This window comes from Corvus moneduloides, chromosome 1 (assembly GCF_009650955.1).
Source record: "Corvus moneduloides isolate bCorMon1 chromosome 1, bCorMon1.pri, whole genome shotgun sequence".
NCBI lineage: Eukaryota > Metazoa > Chordata > Aves > Passeriformes > Corvidae > Corvus > Corvus moneduloides.
This window is the reverse complement of record NC_045476.1, coordinates 157,992,699-158,010,877: the sequence shown is the minus strand read 5'-3', so window position 1 is coordinate 158,010,877 and position 18,179 is coordinate 157,992,699. Positions and strand designations below refer to the sequence as shown.

The following is an 18,179-nucleotide window of genomic DNA, read 5'->3' as shown; positions in this document are numbered from 1 at the left end:
TATTTTTAGCATCAAGATGTCTTTTATTCTGGCTGAAGGACAAAATCCGTTTTCACAGAGTCTGCTTGAACAGCAGAAATGAGTGGCTATTAAAAGAAGGCTTACTGTAAAATAGGATAATAACCTAGTTATTTTGCATTTCTAAGTCATTCTTGAATTGATATTTCCTTTCCTACAATGTACACCAATTAAAAGCCACTGAGCAGTAAAAAAAGCAGTCTGTGCAATAATCTGACAAAGAATCATGAGCTGTGAAATGAAAGAATTATTTTGTTGCATTAATGCGAGAAACCATAGCAAATTCTTACAAAGCAGACTTTGTCCCAGACTATTGCTACAAATGTCTTTTAAGTCTTGTAAATATCTTGTATATTTTAATGCCTTTTATGTACAAATAAACATAGGTGACACATTAGGTTTCAAGGACAGCTTCTCTTCTTGCCTGTCTCCCCAATGCTCCTTGAATGTCCTTCATATTTCTACTTGTGCACAGGTACAGGGACTGTGCAAGGGTCTCTTATCCCTGACGCATTAGATCTGATTATCGACAATACATAAATATTCCTCTAGAAAAGTGGGGGATTTTCTTTGGAGGACAAAACATTGACTAGGAATGAGGGTAGCAGGATATTCTCTATTAATTCCTAATAGTTAGGAATTATGCATTTCAGTGCCCCTGAAGTTAATGGGAAGTTCGGGACAACCCTCGGTCAAGCTGTTTAGCAAATATCATCAAAACCCAGCCGCAAGTGCACTGCAGATTTGGATGCAAGAATGGAAGAGGACAGATGAAGCTTGTAAACAGACAAGGCACTCATTATGCTAACTTGATTGTAGCTAATTAAAAAGGGATATTAGCTGATTGGATTACAGGGGATGGAGCAGAATGACCCTTTGTTCATGCCTATGCTTGCATCAGTAGGATTCTCTGCTCTGTCCAAGAGTGTGTCTGCATTATCCTCATTCTCGTTTCTTCTCGCCTGCTTTCAGGGACAGATGCTCCCACGCAGTCTGCTCTCCCGAGCAGCATGCCAAGCTCCCCAATAGCTGCTGTGCCAGGCTAGCTGCTGCTCTTGTTGCTGTGCTGTCAGGCCGTGGCAGGGAGAAGCTGCCACAGCGCTGTTGTGCTCTCTGGCTGTCTCCGTGGGTGTGCAGAGCTGCCTGCTCTGATCTGAGCTTGGAAGAGAGAATCAGGAAACCACATCCAGCACCTTTCAACACCATGCTAAGCAGGGCCCTTATTTCTTCCATGTTGTTTGACATCCTCATTTTCCATAAACAGAATCTTTTGCCACATCCCTGGCAGTGTTGAAGACCAGGCTGGATGGGGATTTGATAAAGCTGGTCTGGTGGAAGGTGTCCCTGCCCATGGCAGGGGTTTGGAACTGGGTGGTCTTTAGGGTGCCTTCCAACCCAAACCATTCTGTCATTCTGTGAAGTTTCTTGTGCAAACTTTATAGAATAATTAGATGGAAGTATTGTACAACTACCAGATGTGAGACAATACAGACACTTACTGTCATTCAAGTTAGAAAAGAGGCAATAGCAGAATATGGATTTTGGAACTAAATATGACAAAGGTTAAAACAAAGCCTGACATTCCTGTCTTAGTTCTTCCTACAAAATAACAGGATACCATTGCATAATCTTTTTAGTTCTCAATCTGAGAAAAAGCAGCTCTTAGAAATGCAGTCTTGGCTGTGTACAAATTCTTTTGCTTTTGGTAGGACTGAGGTTGGTATGATTTGCCATGGTTGTCTCCTGTTTTAAATTCAGAGCAGAATGGCAGACAGACAGACCTGCCAGAGCAGGCAGCAATGTTAAGAAGCCTGAAGAGAGACTTGTATATGCACTGGGCAAGGAGAGAGGAGTGTGAAGTCTTTCTCTGCAAAGAGATGAGCCAAGCGAGACTACTTCCAGATTTTCTAGCTGTCCGTGCCCCTCCCCTTCTGTTAAGAAGGCAGACATCGAATCACAGTGTTGACACTAGAGGCTGTTCAGTTCAATGATCATTTGGAAACAGGGTGACCACCAGAATTACAGAGAAAGAAAGAGGAACGATAATGAAAAAACTTAGCACAGCTTATTTATTGAGGAACCGCATTTCTTGGAGTTGGAACCACGCTATGGCTGATTCACTGTGCATAATTGATTGTTAAAAGCATTATTTTTACCCCATTTGCTGTCTCTGTCCATTAAAGTCACAGAACATTAGTTCAGATCTCATCTGCCCTGTCTTTGGCCCTTTTGATAAGTCAGTCCCCAATCTGCACAGGTCATTTAGGCTCATGGAATAACCATGGAAAAAGGCCAGTGCTTTTAGAGGGCTGTGATCTCAGGACAGGTGTCTACACCTGACATGTTGAACATATCCTCTTCTGGAGAGGCCTTTCTCCATAAGCTGCAATTAATGGCATACAAGGACACATTTAGATATCCAGGGTAAATCTTCCTGACAAAATCTTTAGGTATTTATGATCTGTTTCAAAGATTTAATTGAGGCTTTTGTTATAGTCAAGGCAAGTAAAGTGTGCCAGTGATCTGAGCTCTTCTTGAGATCATCTCAGCCTCTATGAAGATTATTCACATAACTCATAGGAATAATAAGGATCATTTGTTGAATCTCATCCTAAATTCCATTGAAGACCCTGCTTAGGTCTCTGTTGACTACAAGGAAGCCTTTGGGGACTTGCCCAGATACAGACATTCCCAGTTATAGATCTTCTTGTGAAATAAGAGAAATGCTATCTCACAATTGATCTGAAGTTTCTTATCAAGAAAACTGTTAATCATCCATTAGGGAAAAAGTTTGGATTGCCATTTTCCCTTTGAGAGGTAGAATAGTTGTAAGTGCATGCAAGCATCAAGATGTGAAAATGCAAACACATGGGTTTTTTTATTTTTAGATCACAAATACAGTATTCATTACCACTTGATTTTAAGGCCACTGGTTATCTAATTCTGCCTAGGAAGTTTAATTTCATTCAGGGGTCTGGAAATGCAGGCAGAAGAAAGGATCCCTTTCAATAACAAAGGATCAGGACCTGGTACTGAAAGAAAACCTTGGATATAGTAAGGATTCAAGTATGATCTAAGAGCTGTTAAGGGAATCTCAGTCAAATTCCAGAGATGCTACTGGCATTGTGGTTAAAACGAAAAGTGCTGACAACATTATTCCTTTGAATCATGGTAGATGAGATTGGTAACAGCATACTCTGATAACCACAAAGTAGGACAGACACAGCAGGAAGCAGGACTACTGAGCAGTAGATTTTTGGCTGCCCTAGGACAGGTGAATAGCAGCAGATTTTGTAGTCAGAAAATAGGTCACTGACTGTGGGGGGCTGTGTGACCTATCAACAGCCACCTTGTTTGAAAGGAAATACGGTCACTGGTGTCAATCCAAACAGCAATGCAGGCAAGGGAGACTATGGAAATCTGCACTGAAAAGACGGAGATTTATTTTAAAGTGTTTTTTTTTTTTTTTCTTTTCCTCTATTACCTCTTTTTTATTTGCTGGGCTTTGAAAAAATCTTTAAGCTTTCTGTTTTGTGTGTATTGGTGCCTATTTCAGGTTGAAAATACCATTTAGTTGTAAACCCTATGAAGGCAAACTCACTGCTTTGCTGTCTGGATAGTTTTTTTGTCTCATCTGCAAGGTCTAAATGAGAATTCTTCCAGAAATATCTGTCTCTCTTCAGTGGGAAAGTAAAGACAGTGATGAAAAGATTAATATACAAAGCCTTGCTGCACTGTTCCCTGTTCTGCTTAAGCTCTGAGTAGTGCCAATAATGCTGCTTTGGTTTCTCCCAGGTCCTCTTGGAGTTTGCTGTTGTTTAGAGTTTTTACAGTCTGTCTAAAAGTACATGAAGTTCATGTCCTCTCTTCTGAAATGGGGAGAATTCAACATGTAAAAACATTTCAGTAAGACATTTTAAATTCGGTAAATGTGTTGATTTTATATTTAAAGTTCAACTGAAGGTGAGGACCTTGGGAGGATTGCTTTGGAAAAATAAAATAGTCTAGCATGAGCAGCTGACACATCTAAATTATATATTTTACTCTTGAATGCTGTAATTGGAAGAAGTTTGGATAAGAGTGGATTTCAGTGCATGAGTGTACACTAGATGACCCCTCAAAGACCTTTCCAGTCCTATTTTCTGTGATTCTCCCTGTAGAATGAATTGGAAAGTATGTAAGGAATTTGACTGAAGATTTTCATAAACCCCCAAACTTTCTGAAGGTCATTTTCTTGACCCTGTCCCTAACATATAAATTTGGACCACATTGAAAAACAGATTCCCCTGAATCTGGGAGTGAGATAGAATGAATATAGACCATTTTAGCTACCTGAATTCCAATGTCTGTTTTCCCCAACTATAAAAGTCATCAAGTGTCTACCCTACATTACCCCTCTCAAACTTGAAAAAAAAATTCCTACAATTCCCTGAGAAGTACAAAGCAATAATGGATGCCATTATTTCATAATATTCAGCATGAGAATAAACCTTTGGTTTACATTATTTTTTGTTGTTGGGTTTATTTGACTGGGGTTTTTTTTGTGATTATTTTTTTCTTTAATTGAAATAGGTGAGATTAATTGGTACAATTTATATTATCCTCCTGTCTATGATAACCAATCTGTCCATCTCTACCTATGTCTCATCCAAACCCTGAGGTTTATTGGTTTTGAGAAATGCCCCATGTTTTTTTCTGGAAGTGAAGTTATTGTCAAACCATACTGAGAGGCCAGATATTAGATGGCTCTCAGAATTCTGTTTTTAGGAAGTGCCAGAAACACCTTTTTTTTGGTTGGTTTTTTTTCAGGAAGAACTACAGCTTTCCACCTTCCTTGCAGACATTGTCTCATGGAGGGGTCAGTTGCTGTATTTTCCTTTAACTTTCTGTGAGTTATGTGCCATGCTTCCAATGACAGCAGAATCATGCCCCCAGATGTCTGTAGCTATGAATCAAACATAGCTTCTCCGCATTAATGGATTATTGACTAAAAGAGCCTGGAGTTGCTGTATGATTCATTTTGCCATTCTTGTGAATGCTGAGCTTCAGTGTGTCATTTAGCCTACATATTAACCTGGGAAATTGCTCTACGAAAGACATTCAAAGTCAGATTTTTCCTAGTTTACGTTAACAGAATTCCCTAGAGATTTTTATCATGCAGTTGATTAATTTATAACTAGAACACATTATAGGCAGCACTGAGATCATTCTTTTAATTTACTTCTTGTGACCCATTCTGCCCTCCTTCTATTTCAGTAATTTTTTTTCTCTGCCTCTGATTAGTAGTTTCAGCTTAGAATCATGGAGTCTGCATTTGAAAAATACATATTAGGTCATCTAGGACAACTTTTTTCATTACTAATGCTGCTGTGTAGGTAACACATGGAGGCATCGCCGTAGGCATTTCTGTAGCAAGGATGTGTTGGAGCATTTGGCAGTGAATTCACATCACAGGACAGGCTTAATCAGTCTGTTTTCCATCCCCTGCTCTTTGCCAGGTGCCTCTGCCTTGAATCAGTCACAGAGTGAAAATTCATCTGAGCCTCTGATTTGACCCATACTGCCTTTCAGAGCTACCTTGTAGTGGATTTGAACACAAATCACAAAATAAGTGGCTGTAGAAATGAAAGAAGAACCCAGGGATCTGGGTGAAAATAGTATTTTGTGCCTCATTAGAGCTGGCTTTTCTGTGTGATTCAGGCACATTTCTTGTCTGCCACATTTTGAGTCTGAGTTTCACAGAGTGAACGTGTCTCTCGATAAAGGAAGCAATGATATTCAGCCTCATGCATTGCTACCAAAAATACCCTTCAAAACAGCTAAATTCTGATCACAAATATCTTTATTCCTGGTGAAGGGGAGCTAGGCAGAAAGGTCACAATCTGACTTTCAGATCTCCAATTCCATCTGCAAGGCTGGCATTTGATGCATGTGTGTGGGGATCATTTCACTTGCAAATTGAGCATATTTATTGACGGATTCTCCTTATGTCTGCCTCTTTCATGCATCTTCTTGTCCATCTCATTCAGACTTTCTCAGAATAAGGACTACGTTTATGGATTGAAGGGGGCTAAGAGAGTTACCCAAGGCCAATTCCAGTGCTATCATTTCACACAACCACTTACTTGAAGATATCAAGCTCAATCTGAAAAGATTTTAAATATGTCACTCTTGAAAATCCAAAATTAATATTAGTTATGGAATTACTTGATATTTAATAATGTTTGTCTATATACTCTTATTTCCCCTAGTTTTTATCAGTGTTGATATATGTCTTGAATGCTTCATCTTGCTCTCTACTATTTACTTTCCTGATGAATTAAAAAACCCTAATTTAGCTAAACTGATCAGATTTTTACCTAGTACTCTCTCCTTAGATGGGCTTCCATTCTCTTCTCCGTGCCTTTGGTCAGTGACTCACTTTAGCATGGACTGCTTTCTCTTAAACACCAGTGACCCCATGTAGACATAATGTTTCGTAGGCAGCTATACCAGTTACATACCAGTTTGCAACCACAACAAAAAATGAAAACTAGTACCTAATATAATATATTGAAACAGCTCCTAGAGAAAGACTATATCCTTATAAGGAAAGAAAACAAACAGATAGAAACAATTTTTTTGAGACTCAGGGAAATTTTAGTAATCTGAGGTGTATAGTCTGTTACCAGTGCATGAATAGAATTAAACAGTAATACTGATGTGCCTTGGCACTTCCATCTTCAATAACTTTTGCAATCATTATCTACTTGTTCCTCACTGCATGCCTGAAAAGTAAAGAAAGTTGATTTCTTAACAGAGACACCCTAATTATAACATCAATGAAATAATTTGGCTATTTAAAATAGAAATATTTCAGAAAAATGTGTAGTGACAGAACATAAAAGAAAATTATATGCTAAAAATTATATCCCAAAATAAGAATGGTGAACCCCTTCCCTGAATTTTTAATTCATTTCTTATAACATTACTAAAATGGATAAATTACTAAAATGAATAAAAAAGGCCCAAAACTATTGTGAGACCTTTTTTTCATAAGAAACATAGTATTTCTCCTTAACATTGGTGAAATGCTTTAATATTGAAGCAATATTCATGATGACATTATGACCACAATGTCAGAAACCCGCACTTGATCCCAGTGCACGTTTTGACTCACGAGGTCTATGCCTTAAGACAGGCAGGAGTTTCAGCCATCCTGTGCCTGACTATGGGTCCCTCCATCCTTTTCATAGTGGTCATGGATTTATTGATCAACTGGCAGCAGAGACCAGGCATGTTGGGGATGGAGATCTTAACTCCTCATGACTGTGGTCACTTGGTGGCTAACTTCTTGTGGGAGCTTAGGAGCAGCTTCCAGACCAAAACCATGCTTTTTTCTTTTCTCAGATGGTTCAGCTCACCTCACCAACCTTGGATCTGAGGATTCTTGGGAAGGGCAAGTTCCTGTGAGATTACTTAAGCATAAAGATATTTAAAAGGCAATCCCTGGCCATAGCTTGGGTTTGAGGTATGATCTGGATCTAAGAGTCCTCACTCATTATTACGGTGTGCAAACTGTTCTCTATGATGATCATCTCAGAACAGGAAGAAACAAGGAGGAACCCAGAGCTCACTGGGTCAAACAGGTTTTTCCAGTGGATTTTTTCAGGGATGGCACCATGGTGTCTTAAATCAGATACCAAACGGGCTAACTCAAGTTGATCCTCAAGACTACAGCCAGATTGTAAACCGTCTGCTCCCTGATGGGAACAGATACTTCTGAAGAGATTTTAATGTGCTCTTGCAATCCCTTTTCTGCTCCCTAACATAATTTCCTAGAGCAGGTGGGACTTCTGTATATATTCCAGATTTTCAGATAGAAAATGATACCAAAGGGTTCAGATGGTTTCGTAGACCGTGGAGGAAGATAGAGCAAAGAACAGAATGCTTCTGTAGAGATCTAGACTTTACGTCACCCAAAGTAATTAAAGACTGACTCAGATTGATACTAGAGATTGTTCAAATGTCAGCAAGAGCTAAAGACAGATCATCTTTATCTAAACAGAGGTTCTATGGATGCCAATCAAGGACAGTGCTGAGACCATGTTTTGTAAAGAAGAGGAGTGTAGAGCTGGAAATCAGCAGATTAAATTGGTGTATTGGGAAGTAGGACTAACGGACAAAGAAGAAAATTAATCAACGGGACTTACCACGTTTTTCACAGAATCATGGTATCATAGAATGCTTTGGGTTGAAAGGAGCCTTTAAAATCATTTAGTTCCAATACCCCTGCTGTAGGCAGGGATGCCACCCATGAGACCAGGTTGCCCAGGGCCCCACCCAACCTGGCCTTGAACACTTCTTGGGATTGGACATTCGTAGCTTTCCTGGGCAACCTGTTCCAGTGCCTCACCCAATACAGTTTTTTTGGCTAATTTGTTTGAAATTATAGGAGTCATAACTGAAGAAGAAGTGGAAAAGATCAGAGTCATGCCTTCCACCTGCTGAACTCCAAAAATCATTGATGTTGCTGAACTTTCATATATTCACTTTGAGAGATGACTGGGAAAATTGGATGTGAAGGAATGTGTTTAGTTTTTTTTCTCCTTTGTCAACCGGCTTTTGCTAAAGCTTGAATGGCTCAAGGTTATACTATCTTTATCTTATTTTTCTTTCCCTTTCTACATTTACTTTTTCTCTTTTCCATCTTTTCTTGCCATGTGCTTAAAAATGGATCATGCTCAGAGAACATTTGGCTGTGAACTCATCACCAAAAAGGCAGCTAAATAGCAGTGTTCTAGAGAGCACCACAATGACATGTTTGCCAGGTCTCCAGGTGGCCTGAAAGTATGTTGTGTCTGTCTGTCTCCTACAGTGAGCATGTTTACAAGAGTTAGCACCAAAATCAGAAATGGCAGGTTTTATCTTTGCTGTTCTTTTCTCTCCCCTATGTTCATCCTGTTGTTACTCTGTCCAAGGAAACTGCTTACAACTCACATAAGAGCAACAGAGATAATGATCTTACTTTTTCTTCCCTAAAGGCAGTTGTATTTGAGGTCAAAGGTTCTCTGTAGCTATTACAAAGGAGAAGAAAATGAGGGATGTTTTTTTCCAAAGAAGAAATTTCAAAATCTGGCAATACCTTACTATGAAATATTTGCACTACTTTCCCCCTCCCCTTCATTCTCTCCTTCCTCATTCTCCTGAGGACAGCATACCTCTGACCCAAACTATCAGTCCTGTAAATTTTAGTTATCTGGTGAGTATAGTCTGTTACATATACCTGATTAGAATTAAAGAGTAATACTGATGTGCCTTGGCACTTCCATCTTCAATCTTCCCAAATCTGAGATTTTCCATCTTCAGTCACCAGATTTCACAAGGAAACAAGCTGCAAGCAGAATACAACCTCATGAATAAACAAGAATGATTCACAACATGAAAGGCTGCTGCTGACTTAGACATAACAAAATTTCAGACTTCCTGAGCCATCCTCTGCTTTTTGCACTGATGGAGATGTTAATGTTTGTGATTAACCCATCACTGCCCAAGGCTTCCATGTCCTAGTCAGACTGTATACAAGGGTGTCTCTGTCTCCCAGTTTCTGAGGTGAAAGCATCATTTAGTTTGAAAAAACTTGTTCTACTACCCTAAAATCAAAAAGGTAAAAGCAATGTGTTTGCCATTCTAGGGTAGCCTCCTGCACAGGCTCTTCTCCACCATGGCAAGTTTGAATTTCAAAAACTTGATCCAGTGCCACAGGAAGGAAAGAAAAGTCTGTCACTGTCTTCACTGTGCTTTGCATCAGGGTCTGAGTGGGTCAGATGTAAGCTGTTTGTGACACTACAAACATCCACAGCCCCATCCAGCTGATGTCTTCTGGGGAAGATCAAAATGAACAGCCATAAAACACAGACCCAGGAAGGGGCACAAATATGTCTAGATTTGAAGTGATTTCAAGGTGTTTCTTTTTTACCTTGTAGCCTTACCTAGTGCATAAATCTGAGGCACAGCGTGCTGGGCTGTTCCCGAGCGGTGAATTACAGTGGTTCTTGAGGAGCAGCATGGGCCAGATGCACCTGTCTGCCCCGCTCTCCTCTGACTCAACATGGGAATAAAAGCCTGATCTGACATCCGAGCTGAGGATGGAACATTTCCCAAGATTAAGCTAGAAAGAACCTCTTTTCTATTGCTTACTCTCATCTTTTTATGACATATTGTACATGATGGCTGTCTTCAGCATTTTTTGCAAGTGTGTGCTGGGAAACCTGATCCTCTGACATGAATAAGCCTTTAGTAAATTGACTTAAACCCATCATACTGACTCTGTCATTCTCACTGTTGAAGTCTTGAATGTAGTCCCTCATCTCATTAGTTGCCTATGGCCATGAGATGTTCCCTCTGCCTTTATCAAATCCAAGTACAATATAAAACTTCTGTTCACTATTTGCACACATGTTCTGAGCCAGTATGGCTGGTCTCCTATTACCTATTATATGAAGGATTTGCTTGGCAACATCAAGCCTGAGAGAAGTTGTCTGTATTTGTGTGCCTGACAGTTGATGTCCAATGAAATTGCTGTTATTTTGGATGCACTCAGCGAATTTACAGCACCATTTACAGCAGGGGGAATTTTCAGGAAGAAGTTGTAGATCTGATAAATATCCCCTCAGGAACTGGGAGATCTCTCTCTCTTGCACAAAAATTTCTTGTCTCACCTCAAGTACTTAGTGGTGATTCTCATATTTTCAGCAACGGTAATGCAAGTGTGCAAAGACCAGTGAATCTTGAATATACAGAAAAATATTCTACTGTTCTGGCAAGTTTTATCACAGACCAATGGAGAAATAACTTTCTCAACTTTACTATCACACAGAATGAAGATTTCAAATACTGATGTGTCAGCATTTGAAATATTTAAAAAATTTTTAAAAAGAGCACTGCTGGACACTTCTTTTGAAATGGAAATATAAGGGAGCATTTCACGGTTTTCTGCTGTATTCACTTGCACATCCCATAGTTATTTTTGTGATCATATCCACATGCAGACTTATCTATTATGCAGGAAATACAAAAATATGTAGACATATTGAAAGCTTATGGTAAGTAGAAATGTGTTAAAATCTTATCCTAGACATAAAGTCTGGAGAAACTTGCCCTCAATAGTTTAAGCTGGAATAATTAATAATGTCTGAACTAATAAACTAAACAGGGGTAAGACATGGGTGCAAGGACTGTCCAGAATGTGCAATGTTACCATGCTCCTCAGCACAGTGGTGACCAGGGCATGTTCCTTGAAGACCACACCTTCAGGAACAGTACAGGCAAGCATGATTCCCTGTAAGGAGCAGGGATGAGGGTAACCTGTGGTGGTGGGGGGAGAAAAGTGACCATATGGGGCACAGAATCCTAGAATGGGTCAGGTTGGAAGGGATCACTGTGGGTCACCCAGTCTTACCTCCCTGCTTGAGCAGGGTCATCCCAGAGCACATGGCGCAGGATTGTGTCCAGATGGTTCTTGAATATCTCCAGTAAGGGAGAGACTCCACACCCTCTCTGGGCAGCCTATAATGCAGAGGTGTAACCATGCAATGCTACGCCAAGGTCCCATTAGCGAAAGATGCCTCTGCCCCAATTAAAGTGCAAATGAGACCATATCCTAAAGTCAATAACATGGAGTTTATTTAACTGTGAATGTGAGGAAAATAGATAGAGATAGAGAAAAGAAGAGAAAGACAGAGAGCAGAATGTAGTCATCATCCATGGATCCAGTGGTATCCCATTCCATCTTCTTCACCCTGGACTTCTTGGTGGTGGGGGTTCTGGATTCGTTCTTCTGGGGCTATCACCTTTATACAGTTTTAGTTCTAGGCACCCCCAGGGTGGTCATAGAAGCTGTTCCCATAACTTGGGGTGATATGTGTAGGAGCAGTTGCTTCCTTTCCCACACTTTGCCACAGTGGGAGTTTTTGTCCAGATGCATTAACCAGGATGCACTCACCAGATCTTGGCTTCCCCAGGCCTGGAATTCACACCTCACTGTCAGAAATTCCTCCCTTCTGTGCTTATCTCAAGTTCCTACTGTGGTGGCTTATCTTATGGCAAGTTCTTTCGGTGGCCTTGATGGTGCTTGAGACAGTCAACTGTGCTCTTTATGTCCTTACACGAGGGGCAGCTAATGAGTCCTGGTCCTTTTGTTGACTAGTATAGATGTAGTTAGTGAATCATCAGGAGCTGTCTGGAGAAAATAGACTTCTAATGGCAGCAGCATCTCTGAACTTCTACTAATGAAAACCCTGAGAGAGCATCAAAAGGGCAAACTAGAGGGAGCAACCAAAGCACAGAGCACAGAGAGGAACTGCTAAGTGGCTCCTGCAGAGCTAGAGACATCAATTAATGCCTCTTTGGTCACTGAGGGACTTTGCTCTGTGACTGGCAAATGGAAGAAGACTTCCAAACCCCACAGCATTGCTGGTTTTATTCCCTTGAACAGAAAGGAATTACTGTCTTTTCATCCATTCTTATGGGTCACATCTTATTTCAGAGCAGCTTTATAACCTCCTGATAGAGTTAAAAGAAGACAAGGTGACTTTGAGCTGAGTGCCCAAGACTGAGGAACCAAGAGGCTCAGCCAGTGCCACAGAAAGGGCTGGCTGAGGGTGAGAGCTAGAAGTCGTGGTACTCTGCACTGGAAACTTGTCACTCTACGAGTGAGGCAGGGTAGACGTGAGAGGTGTTAAAAATGTTGCAGTGATTGAGGGTTGACTAGCCAGTCAATGCTGGCTATGCTTGAATCCCTTGAAGAGGTGCTGAATGGGGTCTGGGACCTGAAAGCATCAGAAAAACAAGACAGGGTGTGAAGGAACACCCTTAGCCAAAAAGAATAATGATCAGCATTTCCTAATTAATTTTGCTCTGTTCTTCCCTCTCAGGGACCTCAAAGAGCATAAGAGGAGGAAAGAAGCTTAAAACTTTGGGTTTCCACCTACTGTCAGGGTAAACAAATGCCTCTGTGGAGCCCAGCTGGGGGTTACTGTTTGTGGGGGGCTGCTCTGAAGCAGGATTTGGTGCACTGCCCACAGGGATAATTTCACTTTGGTGTGCTGCTCTCAGAGATAAACAACCCTATTCTCCTCTCAGCTAGACATTATAAGTCTACTTATTATTTCTGTATATTGCCTCTTTGTTTTCCAACTTGATATTAACAACCATGGTATGCTCAAGGAAAGCAAATGTTCATGCTTTAGGGTGGTTATTTTAGGGAAAGGTGCTATGTGTCCATCGACCATGTACTCTGAGCCAGTTTTCTCGTTGGATCCCACCATGGTTGTCTGTCTGACCCAAGGGCAAGGCTCCTCTCTGGGGAGGTGAGATGTCACATACCATTTGGGCAGAGAGACTGAGCCAGTCTAGAGAGAAACAATGCCCAGCCAGTAGTGAATAGCACACAAGAAAGATAAGGAAACCAAGCAAAATGAAGAACACACTTCAAACATCTTCTCTCTTAGCTTGCCTTTCTTCCTCAATTCCGGCTATTCTGGGCACATGTGGGCATTACAGATCTCAGAAGTAACCACATTTCAAAACGTGGACAGTTTTAGGATGTTTTTCTGTCCAAGCTTTATTGTATTTGGCAGAAGACAGTAGCACACTGGTCCATGTTCTTCGCTTAGGATTTGATTTGCATTTCTAGTACACAGGAATTATATTTTAGCCCTCACTGGATCCCTCAGGAACTTCTTCTTTTCCTATTTATTCAAAAACCACAAATCACAAGCACTTTCCCAGCACACAAGTAACTCATTCTAAATCCCTGCTAATTCAACAAGACACCAGTTTTACTAATTGCTACCTTGATTAATCAAAGTGGAAACAATTTAAGATGCCATCTGCTTCCAAATAGGCAGGTCATTTAAATTTGTTTGTTAACAAAGTTTGAAATACAAAATTTAGCCAACATCTTTCTATTAATCAAGATCATATTGTATATTATCAATCTTCCTTCCTGATTACCTCTTCAATAGGATCGTATGGTTGTGTTTGTGATCTCAACGATGGGGACTGTTATCTAAGGCCCATCCTCCTTTCTAGAGGACCCAGAAAACTGAAATTATTATTCTGCTACCTATTAGTGTAGCTTTTAAAAGACTCCAATTTCTTCAGTCCCCAGTTCAGCTCCAATGTATTTAGATTAAAAAAAAAAAAAACCAAAAAACTTAAATAACGATTTACTTAGGGATATAAGGAGGTTTGTCACCATCACATTGTTTGTGCATATATCCGCAGATACATTCAATGATGGGAACAGCAATTTAGGAGTCTTTTGAAGTTCATCTATCCTGCAACTCAGGTCTTAAAGATGCAGTTAATCCGTGGGAGTGATGGTACATCTTGACACCATTGATTGGTGACACGATCTGACTGCCCTAGAAGTGAGTGCAGGCACATCACTATGCCAGGACAGATCTGTTCTTATTGATGAGACTAGTGACACATTCCTTCCTAACAAAAATTTCAAATGAAGGGTCAAATTAGACCATAAGCAATCTGATCCACAGGCCCTTGTTACCAGCTGGTCAGACTTCTGCTGGTGTTTATGGGGGGTTGGGGTGTGTTTCATCACAAGAGGCTGCTGTTTGAAAGAGAGAAGTGCTTCAGTAGTTTCTCCAGTGGTGCACTATGAGAGCTTTAGGGTGGAAGCTGCATTTTGACAGCAAAATACTTCTGCTGAAGTATCTTTTATGTACTTTGATCACAGTGCTCAAAGGATATGTTGGCTTTGGTCTTATCTCTTACTCTCTTCCACACAGGCATTAAGTGAAGGATTTAAAGCAGCCACCAGTGTCTTTTCAACAGGAATATTTTCCGAACTGACTTCTAGAGGATTTTAAAAATTATTATTAAACACTAGGAATATCATATTTGACAGGTCAACAGATTATTGAGTTTTGGCTTAAATATCAAAAGCCACAATCCTTGGCACATTTCAGTACGCTGAGGAAATGCTTGAAATTCACAGCAAATAAAATATTTAAAAGCTGATTACCTAATCTTCTTCACGGAGACTGAAGCGGAGGCATGCTACAACCTGGCACCATGTTTAGCTGAATTTTTAGCTTCTTACTTACTGATCTACTTTTACAAAGTGTCTGTGGGGATATTCTAATGTTTTGGAGGCTTCAGCAAATGTGAGGGTATCTCAGACCTCTCTATCTCTCTGTCCTCCTGCTTCTGTTGGAAGGGACCTTAAAGATCATCTAGTGGCAGTTCCATTTTCATGGAATGTGTTGTGACGAGGAAAATGCACAAAGATTACTCCACCTGTCTCACTCTTCCCAGGAATAGCCCAACAGGCCACTGCTGTGGTCCCTGCCAGCACTCCTGGTTAAAAAAACATGAGAGGCAGCTCACAAAACAGTGACAGAAATGGAATGAGTCCCTGCTAGTTTCAGATGTACAAGATCCACTGACTTCTGCAATCCTGGAAGTCAGGATTTCAGCTGAGGAGGTACCTTAACACTAGATTTTAACAATAACAGTCTCTTGAAGCCTGTTCCACTGATCTTTGTGGGAAGTTTGCCATTGCCTCGAGTCCTTGGCTGCTGGACTGGAGTTCAGGCACATTGGCCAAGATTCACAAAACACCATTGCTCTGGTCTCCCATCAATTTCAATGGGATTCAGGCAGTGAAATGCCTTTACGAATCTGGGCCTTCATTCAAGAAATCTGAAAATTTGAGGAAGCTTATTTAGCACACACTGTCCTCAGAGACTGTGGCTTATTCTATTTCTTTCTAAAAGCCAATCATTCTTTCCTACAGCTGATGCACAAATTAATGGGATTAATGGGCACATACCTTCCTGCTGGTATCAGGGGTCTTTAGATACCATTGTTGACTCTCCTGTTGAAAGCAGGAAGAACTTGGCTTTTGGCATAAAGCATAGGTCAAATCTCATAAAAAGAAGGGCAAAACAAGGCAAGGTGACAGGTGAAGAGCCATCCTAGCAGGAGACCTAGTCATAAACTCCAACAACACATGTACTTCTAGAAGCTGTCTTTTAAAGGTTTCCCTTTCTTTTTGAGCCTTTGGTAAGTCATTTGAGTGAACTGATCAGCAAAGTGAGGCTGAAACCTAGGACTCCTCAAATTCCTACTCAGCATTGTTAGTTACCCTTACGCTCCCAAGGCTGGTGGCTTTCAATGAGTGCAGTTTGCCTTACAGTGAGAGAGAAGGGTCTCTACAGTTGACATAGTTCTCAGACACTCCTTCCTATTAAATCTGATAATTTTTGCTGATGCATGACACGTACAGAAGGTTTCTCTGTGCAGTTGTCCCCACTGTGTAGTGAAGCAAGACCAGTACACAGCAGGGTGATACCCTAAGGCATGCATCAAAGAAGGAAGCAACTGGGTGAACTTCTGAGCAAAGAGTCTGGGACATGGCTGTAACCCAGGGCTTTTCTCCAGCTTTGTTACAGCCGTTTTAACAGGGACAGGTGCTAACAGGGTAGAAATCCCACGTTCATCTCTTCATCAGCTCTGCCTGGCTTTCTATCCCTGAGTCAGTGTAGAAATGGGACATATATCCTAGAGAAGGACTACCACAAAGAGGGTTTACTCTTTGTGGTTCAGCTGGCCTACTTTAGGTCCTTCAGATTAAAGGAAGACTGGAGAGCTTTTACCTTCATATGGCAGCACGTAGAGAAATGATGCAGTAGCTTACTGCTCTGTGAGACACCCCAAGGAGAAGCAAAGGAAAGATAGCCTGGATCATCCCAAATGACACTGGGTAAAGGCCCACATGGACAACTGAAATGAGCCCATTGAGCCTTAGGATCCCACTGTTGTCCCTGGATGTGCAGTCAGTGAACCCGATGCAGCCCAGAGAGTAATTCAGCTCACCCTGGACTGGGCAGCTGGTGTCTGCATGGCTGGGTCACTCCTCAGGCCCCATTGGCTGGATTGACTGAAGGTCTTTGCTGCATAAAGAGTTTAAGATACTCAGCATTCAGACAGGCACCTACAAAGACAGATGTGTTTCTTTACTCTTGAGCTGATTTTCACCCAAGACAGCATTGGCTTTTTTCCAGGGTAAATGGTTGAGTTCAAACCATGGGCAAAATTTCAACTACGGGCTCAAAGTAAAAAAAAAATCCATGCCAAAACCTTAGTTTTCTTTATAGGATAGGTCTCTGTACTGCTTTATCCCCCTATAATATAAAAAATGAACAAAAGTTCCCTCAATCAACACTTTTTTTTGTGCTGGATTCTCATTTGATTTTAGTGCAAGTGCCTTATTTGGGAGCATAATTCCTCTTTTGGAAGTGTTAAGTCAAGGAATAAGAACCTCTCATAGACTAGGTGAGACCATCACCAACCCAAAGATGCACTTAAAAGACTTAACAGCCCACATCAAAAACAAACAACAGAGGGAAAGGAAAGATGGTGTTGGGGAGTCTGTCTGGCAAAACGGGAAACTAAAGGCAGTGTTTCAAGTAGGGTCTAGGCAGGATATGGGTTACCAAGAGAGTAACCAAGAGATGAACCTGGGGGAAAGAAAAGTTTTGATTTTCAAGACATGGCAAGGCACTTATCTCAGACTACTGATACAACAAAATAATGCAAGATCTAGACGTAATTGATTTGAGGAAAACTGCTTGAACACCTGTGCATAATAGCCTGGAGAAACCTACAAAAATGGTTTATTGTGAATGAAAGTCTGCACTGGCCATTCTGGCCTATTATTATTTTCACTGAAACCCTAGATGATGGAATAGGAAACTGCTTAGGCAGTTTGCAGGTACCACCAAATGCAGACTGACCAAACACGCTCATGGGTGGGAGTCATCCAAAAGAAGTTATCTGGGAACTTTTTAAGAAAATGGAGGAATTACAGTGCAGCAAATGTTTCAGACATAGCCCTTCATCAGAGTCTCAACTACACAAATAAAAGTGGGAGAAAACAGATCTGTAGGAGAAGTTCTGGAAATTGCAGTGGATGAGAAGCTGACCTTGACTAAGTAACCAAACTTATGCTCCTACAACAAAGGCGGACACAGGAGGACAATAATCACTCTAGGCATTTCATCATGAGTAAGACCTCAGCCCGAAGTTTTGTGGAAACCACGTGGAAACAGAATTTTGGCTGGCTGGGGAAAGGCCAGGGAAGAGCTATTTGT

At 40.9% G+C, this 18,179-nt stretch overlaps 1 protein-coding gene across 4 annotated transcripts in view; it reads left to right on the top strand.

Moving 5' to 3' along the window:
* KCNQ3 (potassium voltage-gated channel subfamily Q member 3) overlaps positions 1–18,179 on the top strand; it is a 203,728-nt gene that overhangs the window by 82,265 nt on the left and 103,284 nt on the right. The window lies entirely within an intron of this gene.